General features: G+C 43.1%; 1 long non-coding RNA gene across 1 annotated transcript; it reads left to right on the top strand.

The window, feature by feature from the left end:
• Window positions 1-14,753: 14,753 nt before the first annotated feature.
• LOC115834723 lies at window positions 14,754-18,011 on the top strand. Its single transcript, XR_004029596.1, has 2 exons — window positions 14,754-14,851; window positions 15,796-18,011. It is a non-coding gene; the product is annotated as an uncharacterized LOC115834723 (long non-coding RNA).
• Window positions 18,012-18,231: the final 220 nt, after the last annotated feature.

An 18,231-nucleotide genomic window follows, 5' to 3' on the forward strand; every position in this document is an offset into this window, starting at 1 on the left:
TTAGTGGTTTTAATGCTTGCGCCTTTTGGTGTAGTCATTTTTGTGTGTGCTGCTGCTGACTTTTTCCCCAAGTAAAATCTTTTTCTTTGGGTATTGGGGAAAGTGGTGCAACATTTGGAGGGAGGGGCTCTACAGAAGTAGTTAGATGTTATCTGTATTTTCCTTTTTATTCTTGGCACGATTCTAATCCCCCCACATTTTTTTCTGGACATCTCCTTCCACGCTGATGGTGAGAATTCCTTAAGACAGAACTTAACAGCTGCGTTGCCGGTCTTCAGCTATTGTGGTGTGGGTTCCTGGGAATAATACATTCACTCCTATGGAGTCAGTTCTCAAATTTGTCAAAAATTCATGGCCATATTGAAAATTTAAACACTCTTCTCTGGCTCTCTAGAACGTTAATCAAAGATGCTAATATTTAACTAATGTGCTAGGTGCAGGGTTTGTTCACCATCAGGATAAAGTTGTTGTGAGCAATGAATTTGCCAACATGCAGGAAAGGAGGAGAAAGAAAGGCAAAGTCTAGATCATTCCCAAGTTCAGCATCAGCCCTTGAACAACTGAGAGTTAACTGCCTTCGCTCCATGTTTTCCCCTTAGTTTCAGTAGTTTTTGTCATTTTTCAAAGGCATAACCCCCTGGTTGGGCCCACAGTGATTGAGAGCACATCTATCTCCCTTACAAGAAAGAGGGCATGGTGCCAGGCCCTCGTGACACCCCCAGCTTCCACTCCCCCACTTCCAGGCTGGTTTCATTTCTCTTCTCTTTGCCCTTTGGCTTTTCTCTTCTTCAGAAATTTCAATTTTCCTTGCACCGAACATATTAAAATTTAACAGTCACAGAATCTCGGTGTGTGACACGTGATAGCTTTCCCGATAACTTCATTTTCCTCTGTCATTGAAGAGGCCATTTTCAAAGTCACCCTGAACCGTGAACAATTCTCACTTAATGGTTATCTGATTGTGCACTGAAATTTTTGTCCTTTTGTCTCCCTGAGTCTGCTTTCTTTGGCCTGTTACTAATAATATTATAATATGGGAAATAAAAGTAATATAGGACATTTTAAATTCCCTCCTCTAAGAAGAGGCCAGTGCTGGAGAGTGAATACTTGATAAATCAAACTCCTCCTGTCCCCATCCCACGCCACCCCATCTCTCTCAATTACTCACTAAGTGGCTTCCAAGGATGGAGAATGAGGATGAGGAGGTCACATGTCTGGCATCTGCCTTGCTGAGTGGGCTATGGCAGTTGGAGGTGATCTGAGGAGCTGTGTGGGGGGAGAGGGGGAAGAAATATGGAATAGATTTTGGTGGAAGGGTCTTCAGGAAGTGAAGAGAGATATTGAAAGAAAAGTTGGGTGAGATTTTGCTATCCGGTGTGTGATTTCCTGATTTCCACCCCACTCCACCCCTGCCAAATATCTTGTTTGTTTGTTTATTTATTTATTTATTTATTTATTTTTGAGATGGACTCTCGCTCTGTTACCCAGGCTGGAGTGTGGTGGCGCAATGTCGGCTCACTGCAACCTCCGCCTCCCAGGTTCAAGCAATTCTTCTGCCTCAGCCTCCCAAGTAGCTGGGATTACAGGTACCCACCACCACGCCTGGCTAATTTTTGTATTTTTAGTAGAGATGGGGTTTCACCATGTTGGCCAGGCTGGTCTTCAACTCCTGACCTCAGACGAACTGCTTGCCTTGGCCTCCCAAAGTGCTGGGATTACAGGTGTGAGCCACCATACTCAACCAAATCTCTTGTTTAGTTTCAGGATTAACGTGTGGCAGAGTGGGGCACCTATTCTACGAAAATGGTTTAGTGCCAGGTGTGACTTCAAGGTGAGCACAGACCATGAGTGGAGGTGAACTAAGCCCCTCCCCAACCCCTCTGCTCCAGTTAGTTCAAAACCGCCTCCCTCAACTTGTGACCAGGGAAGATAAAGTGCTCTGGGACTCTGGGATGTAGGAGTTAGTCTAAGATGAGAAAACTACCACCATTTCCTCGGGGTCTTGTCTACCCAGGGAGCCTGTGCACTCTCCGGTCCCCTCAAGCCCAAGTGCGCTGTGAGGTTTGACAGGTGTCATCTCTGGGATTTCTAAAAGTCTCTAACTAAAGGATGCTTTGTGAAAGCCTGGTTTTCCTTATCAGACACGAATCACCTAAGTCTCTCCTTGTACCCAGATGGCTAAATTTGGTTTATATGATCTCGCTGTGACTTTCTCTTGAACAGCTCTGTGCGTGCTGCCAAAATGAAAATTAACAATGTCAGTGCCATGATGTCCAGTTGAGCTGTGACCTGGATTCTGGTCTCGCATACACAGAAGCAACTGAAAGCTGAGAACGAGGGGCCCACTGATGGCTGGATGTGCAGGGGCATTGTATTACTTGAGCCCATCCCTAGAAAACCTGAGGAGTCCACCACCTCCACTGGGAACTCATCAACTCCTGGCAAGAAGAATGTCCCTAGGCACGGGGGGCAGGGATCAGCTGTCTGAGGTGAGAGTCCTCCCTGGTGAGCCCACACCTCCGCGTGGGGCACTGCAGGCTGTGAAGAAAGGTGAGTGAGATGACAGTGTCGCTGCTGCTCCAGAGAGTCGGCTGTGGGGCCCATCTGGCCTCGGCCCCCACACTTGTCATTCCCTGCTCTCTTGGTGCCAAGGCTTGACTTGCCTATGAAAGGAAATGAGAAAATCACCTTGGAATTAAAAGACCAATAACAAATAGTCAACCTTGGAAGGGTCAGGCTGAAGACTCTTTTCGAAATACAGATGGAGGATAGAACAGAACGCTTGGGACCGGAAGTGTTTTGGATGTTGGACTTTTAGATTTTGGAGTATTGTCATTATATTTACTGGTTGAGCATCTCAGATCTGAAAATCTGAAATCCAAAATGTTCCAGTGTGCATTTCCTTTGAGCATCATGTCCGCCCTCAAAAAGTTTTGCATTTTGGAACATTTTGGATTTTTGGATTTGGGATGCTCCAACCTGTATTAGTATGAACCACATAAAACTGCCAGTGTTGGTCATTTTTGACCAGCAAAAATGTCAATTTCATGTGGTTCAAACTGACATGATGATTCCCCTTCTAAGTCTTCCCACTGCATTTGGAATAAAGACCATTTTTTTTATTTTTATTTTTTTTCTTTTGAGACAAGGTCTTGCTCTGTTGCCCAGGCTGGAGTGCATTGGTGCCCTCATAGCCCACTGCGGCCCTGAACTCCTGAGCTCAAGCGATCATCTTCTCAGTCTCCTCAGTAGCCAGGACTACAATTGCCTGCCATCAGGCCTGGATAATTTTTTATTTTGTGTAGAGACAGCATCTTACAACATTGTCCAGGCTGCTCTCGAACTCCTGGGCTCAAGTGGTCCTCCTGTCTCAGCCTCCCGAAGTGCTGGGATTACAGGTGTGATTGGCCTAAGACCAAATATTCTTGACTGAGCCCACCGGGCTCCCCCACCTCTCTGTCCAGCTTCATGGCTATGCTTTCTGATCCTGCTATTCTCCTAACAATCTCTCCACCTCTTAGTCTTGCTCATTCTATGCCCTTCCTGGAGGATCCCCTCTCTTCCCCAAGTAACTGATCCTTCAGATATGTGTTTGAATGCCAATTTCATGGGAAGTCTTTTCTGACTAGGCTTTTCTGCTCCTCAGTGTGCTCAGAGCACCTTCACTTTCCCTAGGAGGTGTGATCCCATCTTCTACTGATGGATCAGTGTCCCTGTTGGATGCTTGCCTCTCCCCCAAGGGGCCCTGCAGCCAGACACTTAGAGGTCTCTACATGTGATTCATTTCATGGAAGCTTTGCCTTGTTGACACTTGTTTGAATGCTCTGTATTGACGTAATAATTTGTATGACTCTGTGATAAAGGATTTTGCATTCTCTGTTCAGTAGGAACTTTAGCAACAGCCCTCAGACCATGAGAGTCAGAGAAAGTAATCAGAGGGCCTTGCCTTTTCTCTGCATCCCCTCCACCAGCGCCACTACCAGTAGGGCCTTACCCCAGCCTGGCTCCCTGTCTAGACTTCTGGTGGCACCTCACTAGACTGAGTCTTGGAGGCAGAAACTGCTTGCCAATCACTGCACAGGACATGAGGGAGGGCAGTGGTTAGTGCAATGAACACAGCAGACATTCAACAAATATTTGTTGTTTGCATGAAACCTCAAGACAAGAGAGGTAAAAGCTTTATTACCTTTAGGCTGGAAATCCGTTTACCGTAGGAAAAATTCCCCAGCCGCAAGGGCCATGCAGCTTCCCCCTGCTCATAGCTCAGCAGTCTCCTGCTCGCTCTTTTCTTCCTGGCTCTCAGGGGCTAGCATGAGGCCAGTGTAAAAGCCCTTGAATGAACTTTCTTTCTTCCGTGGAGAAAACCATTCAGATAGCTCTAGGGACCACTGGAGTCCTCCCACTTCATTCTTATTTTCAGCCTGCAGTAAACATTAATTCACAACTGATTTGCTGTTCCGGGGTGTTCATGACAGTCACTGGAACTCCAGTGAGCAACCTGGCTAATCCAGATCTCAGCTAAAAACTGATCCCTCTTTCATCTGGACATTTCTGTACCCCACTCAAGTAAGTCTTTGCCTGTACCAGTTATCTAAAATTGCAAAACCAGTAACTTACCAAAATAAGTTTCACAAGACTACGGGCTGGTGAGGTGCTTATTGCTGGGCTAGACATGGCTACTTTCGGCTGGGCTGGCTCAGCCATCTGCTGTCAGCTGCATGATCAAAGGTGACCTCATATGGTTTGTGTCAGCCCTGCTCCTCATGGTCCTTCTCCAGCAGGCTGGCTTGGCTTTGTTCACATGGGGACTGCAGGGCTTCAAGAAGAAGTACAGAAGTTATAGCCTCTTGAGATCTGGGCTCAGAACTGCCTGGCACCCTGTTACTTCTTCACATACCACTGATCAACGCAAGTTGCAGGGCCAGTGCAAATTCAAGAGATGGGCCATAGATGCTACCCCTTGATGGGAGAAGAAAGTTACATTGCAGATGGTGGATTCAGGGAAGGATGAAAATTGGGCCCTTTTTTGACTTCCAGCCTCCATGTGTCCCCATATACAGGTAAATTGCCTTAAAAGCCAAGTCATTACAATGATATTAGCCCACTGAATAATCAGAATTCGCCTGTTCTAGCTCAGGAAACTCCTGAGCTTCTCATAGGCATTTAGATATAAATAAGGCTGGAGCCAAATTTGGGTGGGGTTAACTGGATTCTGTCCCCAAGACTCCTTGAGGTTGTAAGGTCAAAATTTAGGTAACAGTGCAGTTTTGCGGGTCTGTCTGGCATTGTACTGGTAGTCCCTGGAGTATTTCTGAAGAGGAAGGAGAAATAAACCAAAGCAAATCAGAATAAGAAAACTCCAATTTCTTCTTTAGAGTGGTAAAATCTTTTTTTTTTTTTTCTTTTTGAGACGGAGTCTCTGTTATGCAGTAGTGTGATCTTGGCTCACTGCAACCTCCGCCTCCAAGGTTCAAGCGATTCTCCTGCCTCAGCCTCCTGAGTAGCTGGGATTACAGGCACCTGCCACCATGCCTGGCTAGTTTTTGTATTTTCAGTACAGACATGGTTTCACCATGTTTGCCAGGCTGATCTCGAACTCCTGATCTCAGGCGATCCACCCGCCTCAGCCTCCCGAAGTGCTGGGATTACAGGTGTGAGCAACCGTGCCTGACCTAGAGTGGTAAAATCTTAATAAGATCTGCAGACCAGTTAGCAGCTTTTTGCTGATGTGCTGTATTCTATACTGTGCAGTTAGCATTGCAGGAATCAGGATGGTGAAGGGTACACAGGACCCTCTCTGTATTATTTTTGCAACTTCCTGTGGGTCTACAATTATTTCAGAATACTGAGTTAAAAATAACTGGAATATGTACATTGTTAGTTTGTACAATTATAATTAAGCACCTGCCACCACCTGGCGTTTACAAATTGCTAACTGGCACCGTCACCACTTCTCATATCAGCATCTATCAGCTCACTCCCATGTTGTTACTTGGTCTCCCAGGGAAAAAAAAAACACTAAGAAAGGGGGAAAAGAAACAACAGGCACATTCTCTTTTGTTACTTTATTTCTCACAATAAACCTTTTCACTTTATATCTATCTATCTGTCTATCTATCTATCTATCTATATATATTATATGTTTGTATATATCTATATATAATTCTTTTAAATTAAATTATAGATTACTGGATTGTTACTTAATAAGTTATGTATGGAAAATATCACCAACTACAATCAACATCATTTGTTTAATCATGTAAATGCTATAAAAGTTTAAACTTACCTATTTATTTTTACTTGTTTTCCCATTGAATTTAATGATTTGGTTTCTTTTTTCTTCCTTGTCTGAATCTGAAACCCAAAACCTTTGAGGTTAGAGTTCCAGAATCAGCAGTCAGGGCTAACTACCCTTTGGGCTGACGTATGGCTAAGTGAGGATTGGCTGGGAGACCTGGGAGAGGGCTGGCTCCCCTCTCTGCTCTACCGCCATAGCTGGTTTCTGTCTGATGCCCAGTATGAGGACCAGGAGATGCCTGGGTCTTGCATGCATGCTTTTTTGTCTATCCCGGGACTCAGCACTTCATGGGGAATGCCTGCCAGCCTCAATCCTCATCCTTTGAGATAAGGTAGAATTTCCCAAACTACCGTTTAGAAGAACCCTCTCTAGGAGGTTAATAGATATTATGTAGTGTATCCGAGCATGGTGGCTCACGCCTGTAATCCCAGCACTGTGGGAGGCCAAGCGAGGTAGGCACTTGAGGCCAGGAGTTTGAGACCAGCCTGGCCAACATGGTGAAACCCTGTCTCTACTAAAAATACAAAAAATTACCCAGGTGTGGTGGCAGGCACCTATAATCCTAGCTACTAGGGAGACTGAGGCAGGAGAATCGGTTGAACCTGGGAGGCAGAGGTTGCAGTGAGCTGAGACTGTGCCACTCCAATCTAGCCTGGGAGATAGAGTGAAACTCCATTCCAAAAAAGGAAAAAATATATTGGGTAAGAGACGTTCCATTTTCAACTATGTTTGGAAAGATAATACATCACAATCATTGGACGCATTTGATAAATATGCTCTACATTTTAAAGTATTTAAGGACACCAGCCTAATTTTTTTAAGATAATTTTTTGTAAATATGAGGTCTTGCCATATTGCTCAGGCTGCTCTCAAACTCCTGGCCTCAAGCAATTCTTGCACCTCAGCTTTCCAAAGTGCTGGGATTACGGGTGTGAGCCATTGTGCCTGGCCAACCATCCTAAATTCAAACTCAGCTTTCATAAGAGGATCTTACCTGAGTAATGTACATTAAGCCATCATTACATTAGGGTTTTTTTTTTTATTACATTACGTTTCCCAGGAATATTTGCTTTTAAAGATGCTAATGGAAAAACTAAAGTTAAATTATTTAAGGATATACAGGCATAGGATGGAGGTATTTCAGGGAAGACATGGAGGGAAGACAGCTGGCTGCCGAATGCCCCCAAGCATGACCCTTTCTCCCAGGTCCAGCTCTCCACTCTCATGGCTGTGTCCTGTGAACTGATGGCTGCCCACTCTGTATTGTGGCTCCTGACCTCTCGCACTACCTCTTCCACACCCGTGTGTCCAGCTGCTGATGGCTCCCAATCTCTTGGATGTTCAAATTCAACATAGCCAACACCACCTAAGCATGGTGGCGCCCGCCTGCAGTCCCATCTAATTGGGAAGCTGAGGTGGGAAGATCACTTGAGCCTGGCAGGTCAAGGCTACAGTGAACCATGATCACACTGCTGCACTCCAGCTTGAGCAACACAGCAAGACTCTGTCTCTATTTTTAAATAAACAATCCAAATAGAAAGCCTCTTCTGCCTGTCTTTCTGCAGCTAAAACCGTTCCTCCCCTAGTATTTTCTTTATCAGTGGGTGACATCATTTCCTACTCATTTGCCCAAGACAGAAATTTATTTAGGTCAAATTTATTGAGATGTAATTGACATAGATTAACATTCACCATTTTAGTGCACAGCTCTGTGAGTTTTAATAAAAGCTTATAGTCATGTAACCAGTTCCTTACTCAGGATACAGAACAGTTCCACCACCCCTAAAGCTTCGCTCATGCCCTTTGTACCATAATTGTGTCCCAAGCCCCTGTGCGTGGAAACAACTGATCTGTTTTTTGTCCCTGTAGTTTTGTCTTTTCCAGAATGTTATATAAATAGAATTGTACACCATGTAGCTTATTCATCTTTGTTACTGTGTTGGCGATTCATTCTTATTTTTTGCTGAGTAATCCACCGTCTAATTTTGAGTCATGTAAAATTTTCTTTCTCTTTTATTCCTTACTACATCCAATGTCCTGACAATTCTACCTTCTAAATCTCTAGCAAAGATAGAGAATCAACCTAGATGCCTATCAACGCTGGACTTGATAAAGAAAATGTGGTGCGTATATACCATGGAATACTACACAACCATAAAAAAGAATGAGATCACATTCTTTGTAGCAACATGGATGGAGCTAGAGGCCATTATCCTAAGTGAACTAATACAGGAACAGAAACCAAATATCACATGTTCTCACTTATAAGTGGGAGCTAAACAATGAGTACACATGAACGTAAAGACAGGAGCAACAGACACCAGGGCCTGCTTGAGGGTGGAGGGTGGAGGGTGGGAGGAGGGTGGGGATCAAAAGCCTACAGATTAGGTACTAGGCTTATTACCTAGATGAAATAATCTGTACACCAAACCCCTTGCAAAAGGAAGCTCATGAGCTTGCATTCTCCTTCCATTTGGCTTTTGATGGAGACAGCAAATGTTCTTGGCCGAGGGTGGAAGTGGAAATGGACTGGCCCTTCCCCTCCCTTTTACCAACATCTTGGGATGTAGAGCATTTCTGGAAGCCTGATGCTGGGCCTGTGTCCTGGGGATAGACACATCGTCAGCCAGTCTTAGAAGGAAAAGAGGCAGTAAACGTGCCTGATTGCACAGGCCAGGTTGTCTTTCACTGCCTCCTCGTTGAGTTTCAAATGGTCTGCCCACTCCCCGCTTCCAGTTTTTGGAATTTTTTTTAAACTTTAAAAATGTTATTGACACAGGTTCTCACTCTGTTGCCCAAGTTGGAGAGCAGTGGCACAATTGCAGCTCACTGCAGCCTCGACCTCCGCAGGCTCAAGTGATCCTCCCACCTCAGCCTCTTGAGTAGCTGGGACTGCAGGTGCACACTACCAAGCCCAGGTAATTTTTGTATTTTTGGTAGAGACGAAGTTTCGCCACGTTGCCCAGGCTGGTCTTAAACTCCTGGGCTCAAGAGATCTGCGTGCCTCAGCCTCCCAAAGTGCTGGAATTACAAGCATGAGCCACCACACACAAGCCCCAGTATTTAGAATTTTTGAACTCTACCCCTGGGGATCTCTTCTCTGCAAGTCCTGGATGAACAACCATGTAGTAGCTTATGGTCACTGGGGGCCCCCGGAATCTCTGTGCTGCTTCTTAAAACACCTAAAAACTTTGGATAGGAAGGAGTGATACAATTTGCGTTTTATGATTCCTGGTAGCTGATAACCTGTAGAGTTTGGAATCGTTTGCTTGTGATTTTAGCAGTAGGATGCTTTATTATTAGCATTCCACTTCTAACAATTAGCTCTATTATTATTTGTTACGGAGAGCAGAGTGTTTGGAGTGAGTGTAAGCAGAGGGCATGTTGCTGTCTTAAACTTCCTCAGCTGCAGCCAATGTCCAGAGGGCATAGGCAGCCAGGACACATATCATGGGGCTGTAGTGTAGGTTTCAGACAGCATCTGTCTGATTGTTTATGTCCATCATGTACACATGGTTTAATATTTTGGTTATCACCTCTGCTATGATCCAAATGGCGTGATTTGGGGGATCTCTCAGTATCTCCAATTCTTCCCTCTCACTGCTAAGAAGCATGCAGCAATTCATTGCCATTCTTCTATTCTTTTATCTTATGGTTTTCTTTCCTCTCGGATGTTGAATTCCTTGTTGAATGAGGAGATGAGGGGACATATAAGCCTTACCAGTAATTTATAGCATCAATGGATTGCGCAAATGAGGGTTCAAAAAGCAAAACTGAATTGATGGTTTCTGAGGACGGCAGCTTGGATTTCTTCTTCATGGTAGCACATACCTTTGGAGAAGTGGTAAATTCCCCTCTCAGGCCAAGCTACAGTTTATGTACACGGTGGCAAGCAGTGGAAAATTCAGTGGGAAATAAATGGATGCCATGTAGAAGCGTGAATTCCAGACACCTCCTGCTCGGCTGAATCCTGGGGGCAGGAAATGTAAGCTTCACTGTGGAGCTGAAACCTCGAGACTCTAAAATGGCATCAGCCAGAAGACATGCATTTCGAGAGGAGGGTGGTCGTCTGTCCTGCCAGCTGCTGCTTCATGGTCAAGAAAGAGGAAGATGCAAAATGTTCTGATTTATCTTCAGGACTTTCTCCTGCACAACTCAGTGTTTCTCATTAAATTTGGGTAATATCGTTTTCCAGTTTGTAACACATGCAGCTTTATTAAAATTTACCCTTTTAAAATTTTTATTTATTTTATTTTTTATTTTTACTTTTTTTTGAGACAGGGTCTCACTCTTTTCTCGAGGCTTTAGTGCAGGGGCACGCTATCAGCCGTGACTTCCCAGGCTCAAGCGATCCTTGCACCTCACCCTCCAAAGTAGCTGAGACTACAGATGTGCACCTAATTTTTTGTATTTTTAGTAGAGACCGGGTTTCACTATGTTGCCCAGACTTGTCTCGAACTCCTGGCCTTAAGCGATCCTCCCACCTCAGCCTCCCAAAGTGTTGGGATTATAGGCGTGAGCCACCGCGCCTGGGCAGATATATCCTTTTAGTGTGAAGGAGTTTGAAAAAACATGTGCAAGCATGAAAATAGAAAATACCATCATTTGCAAATCCATGTGTCCAGTCATGTAAACATTTCTTTGATGGAAATCAAGGTAGAAGATTTCTGTCACCCAAAAAAGGTCCTTGGGTCCCTGACAAGCACTGATGTGCTTTTTATCCCTATAGTTTTTGCCTTTTCCAGAATGCCATGGAAATAGAATCATACAGCTTACAATCCTCTGAGTCTGGCTTCCTTTACTTAGCATAACACCTTTGAGATTCCTTCAAGTTGCTGCACCTATAACTGCTTCATTCATTTCCAGCGCTGAATGGTATTCCCGTCTATGGATGTGCCTCAATTTGTTTAGCCATTCACAAATTAACAGGTAGTTGGTTGTTTTCTGTTCTGAGCTATTGCAAATAGAGATGCTATAAATATTTGTGTACAGGTTTTGGGCTAACATATGCTTTCATTTCACTTGGTTAAATGCCTTGGAGTAGAATTGTTGGGTCATATGCTAAACAGAAAAAGAAATTGTTTTCTTTTTATAATGTTAAAATTCACCTATTGCAGGGTGTTTTGCTTTTAAAATACTATACACAAAGAAGCTATACTACTTTTTCTTAATTTAATGCTATTTGCCTTAAATCCTATTTCCGTGAATAATATTTCTTCATATTTGAAGCTTTATTTTTTGAACTGATATTGTTAATATGTTTACATGGTTTTTGTCGAGGGCCAAAATTCTGTCTATGTCACCAACACCTCGAGTAGGGCTGGGCACATGGTATCCACACAGGAAATAGTTTTGAACAAATGAATGTATTAATATATGTTGCACTCCCACTTTCTTTTTAATCTTATTTGTTCAATTTGTATTTGTCTATCCTTTTATTTTGAATCACTGTCTCTCTGATTTATACTGGTTCTTGGAATTTCCCACCAATTACAGGGGCTTTGTCTTTTTAGTAGGGAAATTTTATTCATTCCAATATTGTTATGGGTGCCCTCACTCAGGTTACCTGTTTTGATTAATTCTTTCCACTTGTTTGTTCATCTCTCTCTCCTCTCTCTCTCTCTCTCTTTCTCCTCTCCTCTCTCCTCTTCTTCTGTCTCTCCTCTCTCTCCTGTCTCTCTTGTCTCTCTCCCTTCTCTCTCTCCTCTCCTCTCTCTTCTCCTCTCTTCTCCCTCCCATCCCCTCCTCTCCCCTCCCCTCCCCTCTCCTCTCCTCTCCTTCTCTCTCTCCCGTCTCTCTTCCCTCTCTCCTCTCTCTCTTCTCTCTCTCCTCTCTCTCCTCTCTCTCCTCTCCTCTCTCCTCTCCCCTCTCCTCTCTCCACTCCCCGCCCCTCTCCTCTCTCCCCTCCCCGCCCCTCTCCTCTCCTCCCCTCCCCTCACCTCTCCTCTCCTCTCCTCTCTTTCCAATCTCTCTTCCCTCTCTCCTCTCTCTCTTCTCTCTCTCCTGTCTCTCCTCTCCTCTCTCCTCTCCCCTCTCCTCTCTCTCACTCCTCTCTCCCCTCCCCTCTCCTCTCCTCTCCTCTCCTCTCCTCTCCTCACCTCTTCTCTCTTCCTCTCTCTCCCCTCTCTCCTCTCTCTCTTCTCTCTAGGAGCTTTTGGTCAGAGACTATGACGTTTTCTAGGTATATAATCCTATTTGGACACCTTTTATTTTTTTTTCTCTGCCTGTTTGCTTTGGGTAAAACGTCCAGTACTATGTTCAATAGGAGTAGTGAGAGTGGCATACTTTGTGTGTGTGATATGCATATACATATATATATTCACAAGCATATACATGTAGCTACATATATGCATATTTATTATATATAGAGAAAGAAAATAGGATAGAATGAGGGTTATTTAATCTAGGTTTATTTAAAACTGCAACCAAGACTTATATTGCATCCTTGTCTTTTTCCAGTTCTCAAGGGGAATGCTTTTGGATTTTGTCCACTCGGTATGATGTTGGCTGTGGATTTGTCATAGATGGTTCATATTATTTTAAGGTACGTACCGTCTATGCCTAGTTTGCTGAGTGTTTTTAACATGAAGAGATGTTGAATTTTATTAGAAGCCTTTTCTGCATCTATTGAGATTATCATGTGGTTCTCGTTTTGAGTTCGGTTTATGTGGTGAATCACATTTTTTGGTTTGTGTATGTTAAACCAACCTTTTGTCCTGAGAATAAAGCCTACTTGATCGTGATAGATTAGTTTTTTGATGTGCTGCTGGATTCCGTTTGCTAGTATTTTGTTGAGGATTTTTGTGTCTATTTTTATCAAGGCTATTGACCTGAAGTTTTCTTTTGACTATTTTAGATACTTTCTGTGGGTGGAATCATGCAGTGTTTTTCTGTGACTGGCTTCTTTCACTTAGCATCATATCCTCAGGTTCAGCCGTGTTGTCACACATGGCGGGATTTCTTTTCAAAAAGCTGGATAATATTCCATTGTGCGTGTATGGGTGTGTATATATATGTAATACATGTGTGTATATGTTACACATCTATTACATGTGTAACACACACACACACACACACCCCCATATATATATAGATCACATTTTCTTTATGCAGTCATCTGTTGATTGACATCGAGGTTGTTTCTGTGTCTTGGTTATTGTGAATAATGCTACAATGAACATGGGGGTGCAGATATTTTTTTGGAGGTCCTCATCTCTATTCTTCTGGAGAGATACACCCAGAAATGGGATTTCTGGAATATATGGCCATTCTAATTTTAATGTTTTGGAAACCTAAATACTGTTTGCCATAGTGGCTGCACCATCCTACATTCCTACTTACAGAGTACAAGCGTTTCAATTTCTCCACGTCTTCCCCTTTTGGTATCCTTTGTTTCTTGATGATAGCCATTCTCATAGATGTGAGGCCATCTAGTATTTTCAAGAGTAGTACTGAAAGGTCATCAAAACAGAAGGACCATGGCCCTGGAAGCACAATAGACAGAGAAGAGATGCTGTCAGTCAAGGAACATGATTCTCACCTCCAGTGAGCTTGTGAGTTTTCTCCTCGCAGGATCTTGGAGATTCCATCTCAAGCAGCTGGGCAGATATAAAATTAGTCTTATTATTAATCCGCCTTTCAGAAGTATGTAATTTCAAAACCAATTTGAAATAGATCTTGAAATTTGCTGTTAATGAGAATAGCATTAAATAGGCAGATGCAACTATGAATATCATCTTCCACAGTGGCTCTCTGAAAAAGTGATGGATATGCAATTAGTTTGAGGTAATTTACATCTTATTCATAAATCATAACATCACTTGGTACTCCTTAAATATATACAACTACAATGTGTCAATTTGCAATTAAAAGTAAAAATTAACAACAACAAAGGGAGAAATAGATACGCAGTGTTCGGAGGAACCATGGTACTTCTTCTTTGCTAAACGGACTTTCATTTTTTTTGGTCTGTTTCTATCTGTGAGAATCAACATTTTAAAATCACTGATTTGCTTGCTTATATGCAGCAGCCTTGCTTCCCCCTTCTGACATTTATATTTCCCCCTCCATCCCTATGCCCTGGTCCTGGCAGTCTCCTAGATCCTTTCTAATTCTTTTTTTTTTTTTTTTTTTTTTTTTTTTGTTTGAGACGGAGTCTCACTCTGTCGCCCAGGCTAGAGTGCAGTGGCGCAATCTCGGCTCACTGCAAGCTCCGCCTCCTGGGTTCACGCCATTCTCCTGCCTCAGCCTCTCCGAGTAGCTGGGACTACAGGCGCCCGCCACCATGCCCGGCTAATTTTTTGTATTTTTAGTAGAGACGGGGTTTCACCGTGGTCTCGATCTCCTGACCTCGTGATCCGCCCGCCTCGGCCTCCCAAAGTGCTGGGATTACAAGCGTGAGCCACCGCACCCGGCCTTTCTAATTCTTCCTCTCTATTTGTGTTAGATTTTTTCCATATTGCAGGTAAAGACATACCTGAGACTGTAAGAAAAAGAGGTTTAATGGACTCACAGTTCCATGTGGGTGGAGAAGCCTCACAACCATGGCAACAGGTAAAAGTCACATCTTATGTGGTGGCAGACCAGAGAGAAAGTGAGAGCCAAGTGAAGGGGGAAACTCCGTATTAAACCATCAGACCTTGTGAGACTTCTTCACTACCATGAGAACAGTGTTGGGGAAACCCCCCTCATGATTCAATTATCTCCCGCTGGGTTTCTCCCACAACACATGGGAATTATGGGAGCACAATTCAAGATGAAATTTGGGTGGGGACCAGCCAAACCGTATCACAATTGAATTCCATTCACATAGTTAATGAACACTTCCCAGATTTTTCTTATCAGTGGGGATACAGAAGTGACTGAGACCACAGTCCCTGCTCTGAAATTGTGATAAGTATGGTGAGAAGAGGTGTATATTCGGGGACCATGGGGGATGTGTTGGCTTGGAGCCTGGGGGAAGGGTACCTCTGGTAAAGGATGGAGCACGACCAAGCACAGCCAGTTAAGAGTGTCAGTTCTGGAATTAGACACACCTGCGCTGAATTCCTGCCCCACAACTTCTTGTGTGAATTGGGCAAAGGATGTAACATTACTTATGGTGACTGTGAAATCATGATGGGAGCGGTGACACAGAGCAAATGCTCAGTGCATGTCAGTGTTCACGGTGATGATGATGATGATGATGATGATGACGACGATGACGACGATGAGGAGGAAGAGCTGCACCACTCCAGCATGCCTCTAAACCTGCATGGGAGCAATGCCTGGCAGAGCGCTCCCACAGACATGAACTTTTCCATTTCCTGTGATTCACATCCTTATTTTGGTTTCTCATTATATAAGACCCAGCTCTTCATTTTGCCATTTCAAAATCCCCCAGTGCGCCTACCACTCATCCTCGATTTCCTTCTTCCATAAGCCTCTTCCAAGATCTCTTCTACACCTATAGAAGTACAGAAATAAATCCCATTTTGTTCATTCTTCTCCTCCCCTAGAAGCTCAGGCGAGGGGCTAAGGAATGTTCAACTCTGCGCCTTCTACTTCACTCCAGGAAATTCCTGAGAGGAATGAGAGCAAGGCATTGGAGAAGTCAGTAGACATCCTACATGTGGTGAGGGCACTTCCATCACTGTCCTTGGAATCACAATCTCAGGACTGAAGGCAATTTTCAGTGTTGGCCGTTGGCTGGTCTAACCCATTCCAGTGCTGAAACCCCTTTACAGGCACCCCTTTGGAGAGACTCTTCTGTTCAGCCAGACACCCAGTGCTCCATTCTGACCCTGCTGGGACTATGGGTGAAATATTATGGCCGAAGCTATGTTGCCTGGAAACAAAACTTCTATGATGTCAGAGCCCAACCATTTGTATGTTGAAATTCTGTTGTTTGAAATTACCACCTGGAGGAAACATCCTATTTTCTATTACCTTCTTGAACACATGGGAAGCTTCAAACAATTCAATGTGTTAATATCAGATGCTTTTGATGTAAAAGTGGTAGGAGAGACTGGGAGTCAGTTGGATATGAATTTAAAGAAAAATAACTAGTAACACAGAACTTGGCAACTTACGTTCTTATAAACATGGACTATTACAAACATGACAATTTCTAATTGTCATCACCCTAAAATTTATATTCTATGTACTAGGGATGACATATATTAAATATTCTGGTATATTTTTGTTATATATTGAAACTGACCTGTAATAATTTTAATGTTGTAAATGAACACAGAAATGAAAAGTTTGTACCTAATGGGAAGAGAAGCATCGCTTTAGACATTATGAGCCTTTGGGATTTTCTTGTTTTCTGTGAAGAAAGGAGAAATCTGATTATTTTCTGGATTCGTATTTGTTTAAGAAATCAATTCATGTCTGAAGTGTGTCTTGTTGGGGTGAGCAAAATATTGCAGATTTGCTCAACAAACAAGTTCAGACGTTGGACGTCAAGAAAAAAATTAAAGTTCAGGTGTAAATTAATCTTATTCATCTTCTTGGCTTTGTACTGGAAGGAATTTCAAATAAACATCATCTCAGCCTTTTCCCATTTGTTGTTGTTAAAAGCAAACTGTATCTGCTGGAAGGACAGGTAAAGAGTGGTAGACAGTTCTGGGATTGATGAAGTCATGGTTAAGGAGGTTTCTTTAATTTGTTTGTTTCCAAAAATATTTGACCACCACCATATAATGTCATTCTTTCTAAACACGCAATTTCTGATTGTCAGCAAATTTTCTTTAATGTCCAAAGGAATGTACCCAGGTCCCCAGAGAATTATGTGCGTGAAAGCAATATGTAAACAGTGGAACACTTGATAAATGTAAAGGGATATTATTTCCTAAAATCAATCTCATTGTTTTTAAACAAATCAGAAAGGGAGAAAATGGCTGGAGAAGAGGGAGATGGTACAGCAAGGATGAGAGCAAATCCAGGGAGGAGCTGGCTGGTCTGGTGCATCCTGGTCTGCTTAGACTGTGAGGCACGTTTTGCCTGGTTCAGGGGCATTCAGATACAGCACAGGATGGGAGGCAGACTGGCTAGTGAGAGGATTCTGGAGGAATCTGTGAGGACTGTTAGAAAATATCACAGCCTCCTTCTCCTGTGGGCTTACTGTTTCTGTCAAACACAGACTCCAGGATTGTAAATCTATTTATTTGCTATCTCAGTTTTACTTGATTAGATACTTTGGGAGACCGTGTTGGGGGTGGGAGGTGAGCATGTTTGATGACCCCAAAACTGCGAGATGAAGAATGACTTCTTAAACCTGATCCATTTAAATCGTTGATTTTTATGACAGCAACCTTCTGTCTTTGTGTTGTTTGGGTTTGCAGGGCTGCTGCTCTGAGAGTCGCCTTACAGTCACCGAGATCATTGTTCAGGTAACCGTCACCAGAAAGTGCCTAGGTTATGGGCTCATGATCTTAATGACTTGGCTTTCTACCCACCTGTGATTTTAAAAATAAGCTATTCTTATTAAAATTATAAAATTTGCAAGTCTCATATAAAAGGGAATATCTTTATCCCATGCAGAAGGATAAGGGTTTGGGGGACTCCCAAGAGCTGGGTTTGAATCCTGGTTCTAGGACTTGCTGGCTATGTAATCTTAAGCGAATCACAGAATATCCTTGAGCTTGTTCTCTTGTTCATCAAATTCCAATGCTAATATGTACCTCACAGACTTGTTGAAGATGCAATTAAACAAATATTTACAGAGCTTTTTACATTTCCAATGCCTTATGCAAAAGTTAGTTATAATGACACTGCGGTGGAAGATTTTATCATGTGTAAGAGCCTAAATTATTTTGCACGAGCTCCCTCTATTACTAGCCTGAAACCATAACCCTTTAGATTTATAAGGTCAGACAGTTGTGCTCTATTCAATTATAACTCTTGAAACTTTTGAAGAAGGAGAAAAGTCTCTCCTTGTTCAAGGATGA

Source organism: Nomascus leucogenys, chromosome 4, assembly GCF_006542625.1.
Source record: "Nomascus leucogenys isolate Asia chromosome 4, Asia_NLE_v1, whole genome shotgun sequence".
Taxonomy (NCBI): Eukaryota; Metazoa; Chordata; class Mammalia; order Primates; family Hylobatidae; genus Nomascus; species Nomascus leucogenys.